Source organism: Tachypleus tridentatus, unplaced genomic scaffold, assembly GCF_004210375.1.
Source record: "Tachypleus tridentatus isolate NWPU-2018 unplaced genomic scaffold, ASM421037v1 Hic_cluster_2, whole genome shotgun sequence".
Taxonomy (NCBI): Eukaryota; Metazoa; Arthropoda; class Merostomata; order Xiphosura; family Limulidae; genus Tachypleus; species Tachypleus tridentatus.
In genome coordinates this window covers 3259137-3271565 of record NW_027467782.1, presented here as the reverse complement: position 1 = coordinate 3271565, position 12429 = coordinate 3259137, and the positions used below count along the sequence as shown (strand labels likewise).

General features: G+C 33.9%; 1 long non-coding RNA gene across 1 annotated transcript in view; it reads right to left on the bottom strand.

The window, feature by feature from the left end:
* LOC143242775 (uncharacterized) overlaps positions 1–12429 on the bottom strand; it is a 37395-nt gene that overhangs the window by 23524 nt on the left and 1442 nt on the right. Inside the window, exon 2 of the long non-coding RNA XR_013023226.1 lies at positions 2996–3164. This is a non-coding gene — a long non-coding RNA (uncharacterized LOC143242775). The remainder of the gene's footprint in view (positions 1–2995; positions 3165–12429) is intronic.

Sequence of the window (12429 nt, the reverse complement as noted above, 5' to 3'; positions counted from 1 at the left end):
GAGTTTAATGTTTGTTTCAGTTTTATGATTTTGTTATCAAGTTTCAAAGCGGACAAAAGGAACTGTAGATTTAACTAAATAATTCACTCTACTCCTTCAGCATGACATGAGTTTAATGTTTGTTTCAGTTTTATGATTTTGTTATCAAGTTTCAAAGCGGACAAAAGGAACTGTAGATTTAACTAAATAATTCACTCTACTCCTTCAGCATGACATGAGTTTAATGTTTGTTTCAGTTTTATGATTTTGTTATCAAGTTTCAAAGCGGACAAAAGGAACTGTAGATTTAACTAAATAATTCACTCTACTCCTTCAGCATGACATGAGTTTAATGTTTGTTTCAGTTTTATGATTTTGTTATCAAGTTTCAAAGCGGACAAAAGGAACTGTAGATTTAACTAAATAATTCACTCTACTCCTTCAGCATGACATGAGTTTAATGTTTGTTTCAGTTTTATGATTTTGTTATCAAGTTTCAAAGCGGACAAAAGGAACTGTAGATTTAACTAAATAATTCACTCTACTCCTTCAGCATGACATGAGTTTAATGTTTGTTTCAGTTTTATGATTTTGTTATCAAGTTTCAAAGCGGACAAAAGGAACTGTAGATTTAACTAAATAATTCACTCTACTCCTTCAGCATGACATGAGTTTAATGTTTGTTTCAGTTTTATGATTTTGTTATCAAGTTTCAAAGCGGACAAAAGGAACTGTAGATTTAACTAAATAATTCACTCTACTCCTTCAGCATGACATGAGTTTAATGTTTGTTTCAGTTTTATGATTTTGTTATCAAGTTTCAAAGCGGACAAAAGGAACTGTAGATTTAACTAAATAATTCACTCTACTCCTTCAGCATGACATGAGTTTAATGTTTGTTTCAATTTTATGATTTTGTTATCAAGTTTCAAAGCGGACAAAAGGAACTGTAGATTTAACTAAATAATTCACTCTACTCCTTCAGCATGACATGAGTTTAATGTTTGTTTCAGTTTTATGATTTTGTTATCAAGTTTCAAAGCGGACAAAAGGAACTGTAGATTTAACTAAATAATTCACTCTACTCCTTCAGCATGACATGAGTTTAATGTTTGTTTCAATTTTATGATTTTGTTATCAAGTTTCAAAGCGGACAAAAGGAACTGTAGATTTAACTAAATAATTCACTCTACTCCTTCAGTATGACATGAGTTTAATGTTTGTTTCAGTTTTATGATTTTGTTATCAAGTTTCAAAGCGGACAAAAGGAACTGTAGATTTAACTAAATAATTCACTCTACTCCTTCAGCATGACATGAGTTTAATGTTTGTTTCAGTTTTATGATTTTGTTATCAAGTTTCAAAGCGGACAAAAGGAACTGTAGATTTAACTAAATAATTCACTCTACTCCTTCAGCATGACATGAGTTTAATGTTTGTTTCAATTTTATGATTTTGTTATCAAGTTTCAAAGCGGACAAAAGGAACTGTATATTTAACTAAATAATTCACTCTTCTCCTTCAGCATATTTTCCGGCGAAGTTAATTTTATCTCTTAATTTTATCTCTTAAAGGAACTTTTATTTTATGATTTTAATAACCAACGTTTTTCAATGGGTTGCTTTCTGTAGATTCAAACACGTCATTTATTCTCAAATAAACAGTACAATAAAATACAGGATTTGTTGATAAAATCTGATCTGTTTAACCTACTACTGAAGCTGATGAGCTACTGAAAAGGAAACAGATGTGTATAAAAACTGTTAACAAGTGTTTTCAAGCAAAGCTGTTTATTTCCTATAAAATTAGCAGCTGACTTTACTACTGAGGTTCTGGATGTTCTAGAAATTTCTAATAAATGAGAGTCCATACTAAAACCTCTATTCTAATTGGCGAACTTTCGAAACACTGGAACACAATATCTTAAATACGTTTCTTCTTCTTTTTATATCCCATTCTTTACCAAGTAGAGTAAACCCTTGTGTAGCGGAATAATACATTTTCACCTGAAAATCTAAAAGTATGAATTCCAAACTAATCTTGGTGGGAATATTATGGATTACATACTCCATATTTCAATGACAAATACATAAATAAAACACTGTTGTTGGATGATATTCCTTTTATCACCACCTCTCGTGTGTCTGTGATTAAAATTTGGTTTTCATTAAAACTATAGCTATGTAATCATGTGAAACGTAGGTCATGTCGGAAAGCGACATGTCTTTGTTTTCACTCATATAGATAGGCATTTAAGGTGACTAATCCCGTATAATAATTGAATGTACATACATTAAAATGCATTATTTCTTACTTATGAGAAATGCAGTTAAATTATGTGTGTTTGTGTGTGTGTAGTTAAAGCTTAGTTTATTATACAATCTATAATATCTATAATCTGTCAAAAGTAGCTATTGGCTCAGCACCGCGAACTAGGCTAGTTTGTGATGGTAGATATTCTGTGTGAGCACACGAACATCAAAGAAAAGAAAATAAACTTTATATATCAGAAATTATATATTAAGAAAATATCAGAAATAAATAATTCAGTAACAACAGATTGTTTTATTGTTATTAAATAATGGAAAGTAAGGAATTTCTGGAACAACCTTTTTTCTCACCTCTCTTCAGCATTTAATGAATAAATAATCCAATAACAGTGAACTGTATATATGTATGGTCTAAAAGAAGAAAGTGTTTTCGAGATCGATCGTTTGTTGACAAACAACAAACTGAGTTTTAATCTGATTAAGAACGAGTTCTTGAAGAAGTTTCACTACTTAAACAGGTAGTTGAACTAAGTTGGTAAAATGTAGCAAAAGAGTTGGTGGTGGGTGATGATGACTAGCTATCTTTCATGTAGTTTTACACTGCTAAATTAGGGGCGGCTGGCGCAGATAATTCTCGTGTAGCTAGGCACGAAATTAAAAACACAAATAAACTCTTTTTGATTTTCAAGACTATTTTATTTCTATAGTTTAAAGTTACATAAAAAAACAAAAAAAACACTTCTTACCTGTTTTTCTCATCCAAACTTCCATCGTTAGATTAAATAAGTTTGGATCTCGATGTTTCATTCGATGTCACACTCGCACTACTTCTTTGTTCGTAGTGTCACGGGTGATACACAGGGTTTTGTATTCCATATCGGCACATAAAACACGAGTGTAAATTTTAAGCATCACCTGTAAATCAAAACAAATATATATATATATATACCTAGTATTTAATTCATTTCTTGTGAAACTAAACAAATTTTACTTTGATGTTTACAAATATTAACACCAGATGTCGTGAACCCAAATAATTCCTACCTTGTCATGTAATTCAAGTATACTAATGTCAAAGCGATATTAGAAAACTTAACAAAAACATAAACTAAGGATATCATTTTAAGCAAGTTCTGTACATTAAGATTAATAACATGAATTAAAAAGAGAAACATAGAATAAAAAATGCGGTTTCGTGTCTCGCATTTAAAACACAATAAACCTTAACATTACAAAGAATGGTGAAAATGGTTCTCTAACGTATTTTTGGAAACACAAATTTAAGTGTGGCTATGGTTCTACAGTAAAATATGTCATAATTTTCAAACGAAAATATTTGCTAATTAATTCGACAAGTTGTCTGTGAAATAATTTTATGATGATAGAGCATTGGATGTATTAATGAATTCTAACTAACATAAACAAGTTTTACGTTGTAATGAATAAAACATTTATGGTTTTGGTAGATCGGTTGTTGAATTTTGAGCCAAGGTATTTGATATGGAAGATAATGCAACAATCGTCACTCGAATTTACCAACAAATAGCGATACTGACTGTCATATTATAACGCCTCACTGCCAAAAGAACGAGTACGTTTGGCAACAGTTTTGGTCCGGCAATTTATGAGTAAAGTTTGCTCTTATCATCAGGTTAACTTTACAGAAACAACAGCATAAAAAATTATGTCAAGCTTATAAAGAAAATATGACGGAGCTAAATGAAATGGTATATACTAATTTGTGTTTTATTTTCGAGTTTTAATAGAATGACAGATGGAGCTTAATATTACCTTCAAGTCACGTGATAAATAGGGGCCATATCCTGTTTATTTATATATGTAATTACACTCCTTTGGGCTAGAAACAAGTTTTTTTATTCCAAAACTGAAGAGAAAAAGACTTGCATTTCGTTTAAAGTCTTTCTATGTACGTTTCACGTCGCTATAATAATAATTTACCCTTCTGTTGGCAACTCGAACTTCTTTTCGTTTTGTTATTGGACGAAAAACCTCAAAGTAGAATTTTTATTTGTTTGTTTGTTTTGGAATTTCGCACAAAGCTAGTCGAGGGCTATCTGTGCTAGCCGTCTCTAATTTAGCACTAGAGGGAAGACTAGAGGGAAGGCAGCTAGTCATCACCACCCACAGCCAACTCTTGGGCTACTCTTTTACCAACGAATAGTGGGATTAACCAACACATTATAACGCCCCCACGGCTGAAAAAGCGAAAGAATGTTAAAACGGATAACAGATTGATCTACATGTTTTTATTACTACGATGGACTGATTATCTCTCTAAATAATACACAAGAATTAATTAATAAAGCCTTACACATATATTATGAAATACTCAACATAAATAATGGGTTATTATTGGCGTTGGAAAAGTTTACTCACACAATTACTCTACACTCTAACAGTTAATGAGGCCTTCTATTTGCATTGTTAAACTTTTATCAAAATTAACTCGAGCGTATTAACTCGAGGCAGCTAGTCATCACCACCCACCGCCAACTCTTGGGCTACTCTTTTACCAACGAAAAGTGGGATTAGCCGTCACTTATAACGCCCCTACGGCGGAATCAGCTCAGGTTAACAATGACATTCAGGAAATTAGAAACTGTAGTATTAGGGTTGAGGGTAGTGAAATTAACTGTAATGACTCCATTGATCAGCAAATTCAACCCTGTGAGTTGTACTGAAGAGGAGCTATTGGAGGGAAGAAAAGCAAAAGGAATAGAGAAGTAAATGAATAATGAACTTAAAGATGTTATAGTTTTAGATGATTCCTTGACACAAGTGCATCGAATAGTCTATGGTTATATAGGGAAAACAAGAATTAGGTTATGCTACCCTGGGGCAATGGAGCAAGACATACTGCCAGAACAAGAGAGGACTGGCAATGATGCACTCTTTAGTTTATACGTGGGGCTAACAGCGTAACAAGTTGATAAAAGTATTTAAATATATTAAAATGTCAGTTCTATCGATCGTACAAACTACAGGTCGAAGCTCAACAACTTTATTTCAGCACTGAGACATTATACTTCTGCAAAATGTTTTACTTATTTTCTGATGAGGAATAGGGTGATGAAATTTACATCCTTCCACTTGTTGGTGCCCTCTGACCCCACCCACTATAGAGCCCTATGAGGAGACGGACTACAATGTCAAGCAACGACAGGGTTTCGTGAGCACTACACCCAAACACCTGCATCAGACACAAAGTCCACAACACCTGTTGAGAACTTTCAAGTCAGGTTTAGGTTAGGTTAGGATTAGGTTTAGGTTAGGTTAGGTTTAGGTTAGGTCAGGTCAGGTCAGGTTTAGGTTAGGTTAAGATTAGGTCAGGTTAGGGTAAGGTTATGTTAGGTTAGGTTAGTTTAGTTTAGGTTAGGGTAAGGTTAGGTTAGGTTAGGTTTAGGTTAGGTTAGGTTAGGTTAGGTTAGGTTAGGTTAGGTTAGGTTAGGTTAGGTTAGGTTAGGTTAGGTTAGGTTAGGTTAGGTTAGGTTAGGTTAGGTTAGGTTAGGTTAGGTTAGGTTAGGTTAGGTTAGGTTAGGTTAGGTTTAGGTTTAGGTTTAGGTTAGGTTAGGTTTTGTAGGTGTCTGCAACTTTCTAAAATACAATCTATTTCAATTTTCTATTATGAACTATAAGTCGAATGGCGATGATTGGCAATACGCCTAAGTCACTTTCATTGGTGTCTTCTGAAAACAACTTGAACGAGCATAACGAATAGAAATACACTAACAATAACAATATAAAAGATGAAATCAAGAAAAATTTAATGAAATTATCCATAGGTATAGCTTAACTGAATGTTTAAAATCATAAAGCAAACTAAAATTCATATTTTCCCTTAAAGTTTTCTTTCAATTATTACTAATTCACACCAATAGATGGGAATAAAGCATTAATATGCTATATTGCGATCAGTCGAATGATCCAGTTAAAAGGTGGAGCCTATGTACAGTACTATCTCTATTGCATTGATAAGATCTCACGTGACATGGATGTAACTTACTCTTCCAACAATTGGTCAAGCTAATATTTTGGAATGGGAACAAGCCTATCATAAGACCCACAGAAATATAAAACTAATAACAATCAAAATAACTGCTACTAATAAATAACACAGTCAGATTCCTGAGCCTCATGTTTATTAGTGATCTACAGAGAAATGTACAGTAATATTTTATGTATGCTTGGTTTCATAACATTATGATCTGTATTATCTGAAGTATGAGTTTCGGTTTTATATATTTTGTAGCTCGTGTTGTTCTTTATAATAAATATACTTTACATGCAAAATAAATATTATATCGTAAAGATAAAGTTATGTTATTGAATTACAAATTTTCTTAGCTGAGCATTAAAAGAGAAACTAAAACACACACATTATTTTCCAATGTATGAGCCTACACAACTTAATCAGCACACATGATACTGTACAGTCACATTGTTGATCTTCAATTTCACTGTCTGTTTCAACACTTCTGGTATTCACTTTAGCTTCTGTTCCAACACTGTTGGTCTTCACTTTGACTGACTGTTCCAACACTTTTGGTCTTCACTTTTACTGTATGCTCCAACACTTGGTTTTCAATTTCACTGTCTCTTTCAACACTAGTGGTTTTCAATTTCACTGCCTGTTTTCATTATCTTGGTTTTCACACTCACTTCCATTTCAATACTACTAGTCTTGACTTCCATTGTCTGTTTCCACACTGATGGTATTCACGTTCATTTCTATTTCCACACTATTCCTCTTCACTTTCACTTACTGTTTTCACACTGTTGGTCCTCACTTTCACTGACTGTTTCAACACTGTTGGTCTTCAAATTCACTGTCTGTTTCAACATTATTGGTCTTTGGTTTTACTGTATGTTCAACACTATTGGTATTCCATTTCAATGTCTATTTTGAAACTATTGGTTACAGTTTCAATGACTGTTTCAACAGTGTTCGACATCAATTTCAGTCTCTTTCATCACTTTTGTTGTTTACTTTAACTAACTTTTCACAGTGTTGATCTTCATTTTCACTGACTGTTTCAACACAAACTGTCTTGAGTATCATTGTCTCTTTTCATATTGTTGATCTTCTCTTTCAGTACTACTGGTCCTCAGTTTCATTCACTCTTTACACACTGTTAGTCTTCACTTTCACTGGCTGTTTTAACATTTTTGATCTTCAATTTCACTATCTGTTTCAACATTACTGTTCTTCTGTTTCACTGTTTCAACACTAATGGTTTAAAATTTCACTCTCTTTTAACAATGTTGTCTTGATTTTCAGTTTGTTACAACAGTGTTGATCTACACTTTCACTCTACATTGTAACACCACTGGTCTTCAATTTCAATGACTGTGTCAATGGAGTTGGTTTTCAGTCACACTGTCTGTTTGAACAGCATTGGTCTCTAATTTGACTGTCTGTCTCAACAGTACTTATATTAATTTTACTCTACATTTTAACACTACTGGTTTTAACTTTCAATGACTGTTTCAATAGAGTACGTCATCAATTTCACGGTTTGTTTCAGTAGTGTTGGTCTTCACTTTCATTGAATGTTTAAACACTGTTGGTTTTCACTTTCATTGGCTGTTTAAACACTGTTGGTCTTCACTTTCACTGGCTGTTTTAACATTCTTGATCTTCAATTTCATTGACTGTTTCAACAGTATAGTCTTAATTTTTGGTCTGTTTCAACAGGGTTGATCTTCACTCTCATTCTACATTTTAACACTACTGGTTTTCAATTTCAACGACTGTTTCAATAGTGTTGGTCTTGAAATTCACAATATATGTCAACAGTGTTGGTCTTCATATTCAGTGAATGTTTGAATAGTGTATGTCTTCAGTTTCACTCACTGTATCAACACAATTAGCCTTCGGTTTCACAGACGGCATGAACAGTGTTGGCGTTCAATTTCATTGTGTTTCAACAGTGTTGGTCTACACCTTTAATGACTTTCAGTGGTGTCGGTCTTTTATTTCTCAGTTTCAATGTCTGTTTTGAACAGTGTTGGTTTTAATTTAATTGTCTGTTTCAACAGTGAGTGTCTTCGCTTTTACTCTCTTTTAACACAACTGGTCTTCACATTCAACGACTGTTTAAGAAGAGTACGTCATCAATTTCACGGTTTGTTTCAGTAGTGTTGGTCTTTAACTAAATGTTTCAACAATTTCACGGTCTGTATCAACACTATTGGTCTTCGAATTCACTGATTGTTTGAACAGTGTTGCTGTTCAGTTTCACTACGTTTCAACAGTGTTAACCTTCACTTTCACTATATATTTAATTTTACTTGTCTTCAGTTTCAAGGACTGTTTCTTCAGAACTAACCTTCATTTTAACTGTTTTCATATTATTAGTCTTTAATTTCACTGTCTGTTTCAACACAATTGATCATCAGTTTTACTGACTGTTTTCACACTGTACGTCTTCGCTTTTACGGTATGTTTTGTTTTAACTATATTGGTCTTTACTTTCACTTCCATTTCAACACTATTGGCGTTCACTTCCACTGAATGTTTCACACTATTGGTCGTCACTTCCACCGAATTTTTCACACTATTTGTCTTCACTTTCATTGGCTGTTTCAACACTGTTGGCCATCAAGATTATTGTCTGTTTAAACACTACTGGTCTTCACTTTCATTGACTGTTTCAACACTGTTAATCTTCAATTTCACTATCTCTTTCAACATTAGTGTTCTTCTGTTTCAGTAGTGAGTGTCTTTACTTTTACCCTCTTTTAACACAACTGGTCTTCACTTTCAACAACTGTTCCAATAGAATACGTCATAAATTTCTCGGTCTGTTTCAGCAGTGCTGGTCTTCACTTTGACGAATATTTCAACATTGTAAGTCTTCAATTTCGCTATCTGTATCAACGATATTGGTCTTCGATTACACTGAGTGTTTAAACAGTGTTGGTATTCAATATCACTTTGTTTCAACAGTGTTGGTCTTCACTTTCACTACATATTTAACACTAGTGGTCTTCAGTTTCAATGTCTTTCATTAGTGCCAGTCGTCAATTTCATGGTCTGTTTCAACAGTGTTGGTCTTCACTTTCACTGAATGTTTCAACAGTGGAGATCATTTATTTCACTGTCAATTTCAGCAGTGTTGGATTTCAGTTTCAATTCTTTTTTAACAGTGTAGGTCTGTAATTTGACTGTTTCAATAAAGTGTCTTTACTTTTACCCTCTTTTAACACAACTGGTCTTCACTTTCAACAACTGTTCCAATAGAATACGTCATAAATTTCTCGGTCTGTTTCAGCAGTGCTGGTCTTCACTTTGACGAATATTTCAACATTGTAAGTCTTCAATTTCGCAATCTGTATCAACGCTATTGGTCTTCGATTTTACTGACTGTATGAACAGAGTTGGCCGTCACTTTCACAATATATTTAATACTACTTGTCTTCAGTTTCAATGACTGTTTCCTCAGTGCTGACCTTCATTTTAACTGTTTTCACACTATTAGTATTCAATTTCACTAACTGTTTAAACACTGTTGATCTTCATTTTCATTGACTGTTTTAACACTGTTGATCTTCACCTTCACTAACTGTTTCAAGACTGTGGGTCTTCAGTTCCACTGTTGTTTTCACACTGTTTGCCTTCAGTTTCATTTCAATACTATTGGTGTTGTCTTCCTCTGTCTATTTTCACACTATTTGTTTTCAATATCACTGACTGTTTCGACATTTCTGGTTTTCACACTGACTGACTGTTTCAACACACTTGGTCTACAACTTCACTCTTTCAACACTATTGGTCTGTACATTCACTGACTGTTTCAACAGTTTGTATTCAATATCACTGTTTCAGTAGTAGTGGTCTTCACTTTTACTTCTGTTTCAACACTGTTGATCTTCAGGTTCACTGACTCTTTAACACTGTTTGTCTTCAGTTTTACTGAATGCCTCAACACTGTAGGTCTTCAATTTCACTGTCTGCATCAAGGCCCGGCATGGCTAAGCGTGTTAAGGCGTGCGACTCGTAATCTGATGGTCGTGGGTTCGCATCCCCGTCGCGCCAAACATGCTCTCCCTTTCAGCGGTGAGGGCGTTATATGTGACGGTCAATCCCACTATTCGTTGGTAAAAGAGTAGCCCAAGAGTTGGCGGTGGGTGGTGATGACTAGCTGCCTTCCCTCTTGTCTTACACTACTAAATTAGGGACGGCTAGCACAGATAGCCCTCGAGTAGCTCTGTGCGAAATTCAAAACAAAGTCTGCATCAACACCATCTTTCTTCACTGTTTTCACACTGTTGGTCTTCACTTTCATTGACTGATCCAACACTGTTGGTCTTCACTTTCACTGTCTACTTCAACACTGTTTATTTTCAATTTCACCATCTGTTTCAACATTATTGGCCTTCAGTTTCACTCTATGTTCAATACTTTATATTCAGTTTCACAGACTTCCTTAACACTATTGGTCTTCACTTTCACTGACTGTTCCAAAATGTTAGTCTTCAATTTTACTCTCTGTTTCAGTACTATTTGTCTTCACTTTCACTGACTGTTTCGACACTGTTGTTCTTCAACTTCACTCTCTGTTTCAACATTATTAGTCTTCAGTTTCACTCTATATTCAATTGCAATGACTGTTTTAAAACTATTGGTCTGCAGTATTAATGACTGGTTTAACAGTGTTTGTCTTCACTTTCACGGAGTTTCAACACTAATGGTTCTTAGTATCAATCTCTTTTCACGTTGTTGGTATTTTCTTTCACTTCTCTTTCAATACTACTGGTCTCAGTTTCAGCCATTGTTTTCACACTGTTGGTATCCACTTTCATTCGCTGTTTCAACATTATTGATCTTCAATTTCACTGTCTGTCTCAACATTATTATTTTTCTGTTTCAGTGTTTGTTTCAATACTAATGATCTTCAATTTCACTGTTTCAACACTGTTGTCTTAATTTTCAGTCAGTTTCAACAGTGTTGATCTTCACTTTCACTCTAAATTTTAACACTACTGGTTTTAACTTTCATTGACTGTTTCAATATTGGTCTTCAATTTTACGATCTGTGTCAACAGTGTTGGTCTTCACATTCACTCAATGTCTTAACTTTATTGAATGTTTCAATAGTGTGTGTACGTCTTCAATTTCACTGACATTATCAGAACTATTGGTCTTGGTTTCACTGACGATTTGAACAGTGTTGGTGTTGAATTTCACTGTGCTTCAGCAGTATTGGTCTTCACTTTCAATGACTGTTTCAGTAGTGTCTGTCTTCAATTTCACAGTCTGATTGAAGAGTGTTGGTTTTCACTTTTACTGTCTTTTAACACAATTGGTGTTCACTTTTAACGACTATTTCAAGAGTACGTCATCAATTTCATGGTATGTTTCAGCAGTGTTGGTTTTCACTTTAACTGAATGTTTCAACAATGATACGACACCAGGTGAACCATCACAGTATATTAAGTTGTTGTTAGTAATGATGATACAACACCAGGTGAACCATCACAGTATATTAAGTTGTTGTTAGTAATGATGATACAACACCAGGTAAACCATCACTATATTAAGTTGTTGTTAGTAATGATGATACGACACCAGGTGAACCATCACAGTATATTAAGTTGTTGTTTGTAATGATGATACAACACCAGGTGAACCATCACAGTATATTAAGTTGTTGTTAGTAATGATGATACAACACCAGGTGAACCATCACTATATTAAGTTGTTGTGAGTAATGACGAACCCCGCTAGTACAGCGGTATGTCTCCGGATTTACAACGCTAAAATCAGAAGTTCGATTCCCCTCGGTGGGCTGAGCAGATAGCCCGATGTTGCTTTGCTATAAGAAAAACAAAACAAACAATAGTAATGATGATACAACACCAGGTGAACCATCACAGTATATTAAGTTATTGTGGGTTATATAATTATCAAAGTTTATTAAAATCAGGAACTACAAGCAAAGTTAAATAATAATATAACAACATAATATAGGCTATATATTAACGATTGTAGCATGATATATTGTTGAAGATATATATTTTTGGAAAATCCAATATATAGAATTACGTCATATTTTCTAATCTAACTATAATATGGCGTTTGTGTCTGTATCTATCTACCGAAACAATAAATACATTATGGCATATCTATCAAATGACACCACAAACAAAAATCTAT